This window comes from Echinops telfairi, unplaced genomic scaffold (genome assembly GCF_000313985.2).
Source record: "Echinops telfairi isolate 266 unplaced genomic scaffold, ASM31398v2 ScPeMD7_7458;HRSCAF=8496, whole genome shotgun sequence".
Classification (NCBI taxonomy): Eukaryota; Metazoa; Chordata; class Mammalia; order Afrosoricida; family Tenrecidae; genus Echinops; species Echinops telfairi.
This window is the reverse complement of record NW_022111358.1, coordinates 38,452,850-38,457,380: the sequence shown is the minus strand read 5'-3', so window position 1 is coordinate 38,457,380 and position 4,531 is coordinate 38,452,850.

The following is a 4,531-nucleotide window of genomic DNA, read 5'->3' as shown; positions in this document are numbered from 1 at the left end:
TCCATGTGGCTTGTCTTCTGCAATGTCTCCCAGGGAGTAGCAGAGAGAGAGAGAGGTGTCTTCCGCCTCCAAGGAGGAAGTACCACATTTCCCAGAATTCTCAGGAGAAGGCCATGCCCACACAGAAGCCTCATTGGCTATAATTGACAGACTAGACTCCACCCTTTCATTCATAATCCTCTCAAATTGACAATTATAACTGCCACATGCCCCATGAAAATTTTGACATTAACCCTGACCTCAAAGAGTCTTTTCCCATAGTACCAAAAGTGTGCTTTTAAAAACTAAAGGCACTCAAACAAATCTAAAAGGAGTGCTGGGGGTGTCCTGGGCTATACTTTGAGCTGCTAAGCACAAAGGAGACTGTTAAAGGGGAAAGATGAAGCTTTCTACTCCCTTAGACAGTTACAGTCTCAGAAACTCACCTGGGGCAATTCTGCCTTGACTTAGTGCAGTGGTTCTCTGCTGGTGGGTCGAGACCCCTTTGGGGGTCGAATGACCCTTTCACCGGGGTCACCTAAGACCATCAAAACACATATTTTCCATGGACTTAGGAACTGAGGCAGAGCTCCTGTATCCGTCTCCAGTAGGGCCCCCCCCCCCATATGCAGATACACCCACCTATGAGTACCTGGCATGAAAACTGTTACCCATGTCACACCATGCTTCAAAACAAAATTTCATTTTATTTGTCATTAGAAATAAATATTTCACAATATATAATTGCATGTTGTTTTTGCGATTAATCACTGTGCTGTAATTATGTTCCACTTGTAACAATGAAAATATATCTTGCATATCAGATATTTACATGATGATTCATCACAGTAACAAAATGACAGTGATGAAGTAGGAACTGTATGAAAGGGTTACGGCATTAGGAAGGTTGAGAACCACTGCTCTAGAGGGTTGCTATGAGTTGGCAGTGAATTTTTTCTGGTTTGGCGGTTGTTGTTTTTATTTTACAAGACTAAGATAAGTATATTGCTGAGAGAACTTGTCTGCAGCCATTCACTGATCACAAAGACATTTTTAAACATGTGCATTTAGAATAAACCTGCGCGTGTATGCCCTTGAATCCTAGTAGCAATATATTTCGTATCTATCCTCATACATCATGACCAAGTAGAGCTCATCCCAGGAATGGAATGGTGGTTTAGCTTTTGAAATTCAACCAATGCAAATCACAATAATAACAGGACAAAGGAAACACTCAAAGGAGCACCTAAATAGAAAAAGGATTTGACAAAGTTCAACTTGCATTCTTGGTAATAATGCTCAAGAAGCTAAAAAATAGAAGGGAACTCCCTCAATCAGCGGAGCTTACTAGCATCATAGTTCACGGTGACTGACAAAATACTATCACCGGCTGCTCTGTGAGATGCAGCTGCTGCTCCCATGAAGGTTTACAATCTCAGAAAGCCTAAAAGCAGATCGAGATCTTTAAAATCAGGCACAAAAGGTGATATCCTGAAAGTTGGTCAATGGTATGTCATCAAAATGTTAAAGGATCTTTTTTAAATGAGTGGTAAGACTGTGTCCACGGGTTGGAAGACTCGTTGTTACTAAGATAATGGTCTTACCTGGGTGAATGCATAGATTCTGCCAGTCTCAATCAAAAATCTCAGACAGGTGGGGGTTTTTTCATGTACATTGATGCTGATTATAAAACTTAGGCGTAAGGGTAAAAGACTGAAAATAGACAAAACATTTTTTTAGGGAAGAACAAAGTGAACAGCTAATCAGATTTCTGTAGTAATCAAGACAATGTGATGTTGGCATGAAGATAAATATATCAATGGAATGACCTAGAGAATTCAGAAATAGATCAACACATGTGTGGTTAATTTATTTTAAGCAAAGGGGCCAAAGTTATTCCATAGGGAAAAGATAGTCTTTTCAAATACGGTCCTGGAGCAATTAGATAGTCATATGAGAAAAAAAAAACCATGAAACTTCGTAGACAAAAATTAACACAATATCAATGATAAGGCTAAACTTGTAAAAATTCAAACTCAAACTAACTCACTGCCCATCGAGTCCGTTCTGATTCCTAAAACAGAGGAGGGTTGTCCCTCTTGGATTCCAAGACTGAAACTCTTTAAGGAGGTAGACAGCCTCATCTTTCTCCCACAGAGCAGCATGTGGTTTTCAAACCACTGACCTCGTAGTTTGCATCAGTGTTGTAAACCACTCTGCCACGAGGCTTTCTGTACAAAAACTAAGCCATAAAAATTAAGAGGTAAAATTGGATGGGGGTGGGGAAATCTTTGCACCTTTGGCTTAGGTAAATGTTTTTTTAAAGAGGATACAAAAGTACTCTCTTAAGGACTACATCACAGCAGTGGGGCTGAATTCCAGCTACGAGGTTCTTGGCCCCAGATTGGGAAGCAGCGGCGGCAGCAAGGACCTGAAACTTCAAGCCCAGGGCCTCCAGATGCTGCCTCCAGAAACCAAGAACCAACAAAGTTCAGAGCCACCTTTTCCTGTAGCTTGCTTTAGGCAATTCAATTGTGGGTGCTCTCTCTCTTCCGGATTCAATGGACTGCATTTACGCCACTCGATCCTCCCACGTCTGTCTCCTAAATGTACTGGCAAAGATCGCCATTAAAAGAAGCAAGCTTAAAAAAAAAAAGTACCGTCATAAAAGACGGTAAATTATACTTCATCAAAATGTTAAATATCTGATATCTGCTCTTCAAGCCCACCTTAAGGAATTGGAAAGGAAACCCAGAGACCAAGAGAAAACATTTGTGTACAGAATAGATAAAGGACGTGTCTAACTCAACAATAAGGTGACAATCTAACTGTAAAAATTGGTAAAAGATGAGGTTAATTCCCCAAAGAAGACATAGCCATATCCAATTAGCACACAAGAAGTGATGCATGTCATTAATCACCAAAACAAAGCCTACTGTCATCACTTCGATTTGGGCTCGATGTGTCGAATTTCTGAGACTGCCGATCTTTACAGACGCAGACAGACTCCACTTTCTCCTAAAGAGCAGCTGGTGGGTTTGAACTGATGGCCTACGGGTAGCAACCCCCCACTGCTTAACCCTCAGCACCACCAGGGTTCCTTGCATGAGTTACAGAGAAATGCAATAAGCTAGAGAACACAGGCACTACAATTAAAATTAAAATGTCTAATCATACTAAGTGTTGGAGAGGCTGTGGAGCAACTGGGAACCCTCATACATAACAGTGGAAGTACACAATGGTCCAACCATTTTGGGAAAGTTTGGTTGTTCCTTACACAGTTAAACCTTCGCTTACGTACCCCTCAACAGTTGTATCCTTACGTAAAAGGAGTAAAATCCATGAAGAATTATAAATAGATGCTCATAGCAAACTTATTCCTGATATCCCAAGTTGGAAATAAGCCAAACCTCTATCAACAGGCGAATAGATAAATGACGATGGATTCATACAATGGAATACGACTCAGCAATCAAAAGGAACAAACCCCTTACACGTGGACACACACAACAATGGAGATGGATCTCCAAAATGAAACTGAGCCCAAAAAAGTCAGAGAAAAAAGATTCCAGACAGTATGATTCCACTTCTATGAAACTCTGGCATCCTCAGCCAAGGACAAGTCTGCCTCCCAGGGGACATTTGATCTGGAAGGGATCTGGAAACATTTTTGGTTGTCACAACTTGGAGATGCTACTGGCAGTGGTGAGTAGAGGCCAGAAGTGCTGTTAAATATGCTACAACATGCAGGACAGAGCTAGCTGACCCAAAATTTCAGTGCCAATTCAGAGTGAGAAAGCAGATCAGTGGTTGGCTTCCCCGAGGCCTGGGAGAGTTAGGGCTAACTGCATAGGAACACAGGAGTCAGAAAACCCTTTATATCTTGATGGGAACCAAGGAAACACCTTTTTAATGCAAATTATACCTCTATAAAATTGATTTTTTTTAATACAAAGGACTCTGAACACTACCTCAAAATACTCTAGTTGCAGCCAACATCATTTTAACTGTAACTAACCCGTAGCAAATCTCAGATACTGAATGTCTTTTCTTTACTGGAGGGGATCTGAGATAAGTAATTGGGAAACCCTGAACATCCCACCAAATGACACCCATGCTTTCTAATTAGAATCTGAGGAGGGTGGCACCCGGAGGGGAGCTTGTGGGTCAGAACACAGAAAGCCCCTGGTCAATCTACAGTTAAACAAAACAAAACTCACTGCCATCGATCCACTCAAATTCTACCTCCTAGCGACCCTATCAGACAGACTAGAACTGACCCTGTGGGTTTGAGGCTGTAAATCTTTACGGGGGTAGAAAATCTCATCTTGTTCCCGATGGTATAAAAACCAAAAACTCAACTCACTGCCATTGAGCCAATCCCGACTCATGAAGACCCCGGAGGACAGAGTAGAACAGCCCTGTGAGTTTCTAAGACTGGAACTCTTGATGGGAGTAGAAAGCCTCGTCTTTCTCCCAAGAAGCAGCTATTGGTTTTGAACTGTTGACCTTGAGGTTAGCAGCCCAACACATAACCAGTATGCCCCCAGGG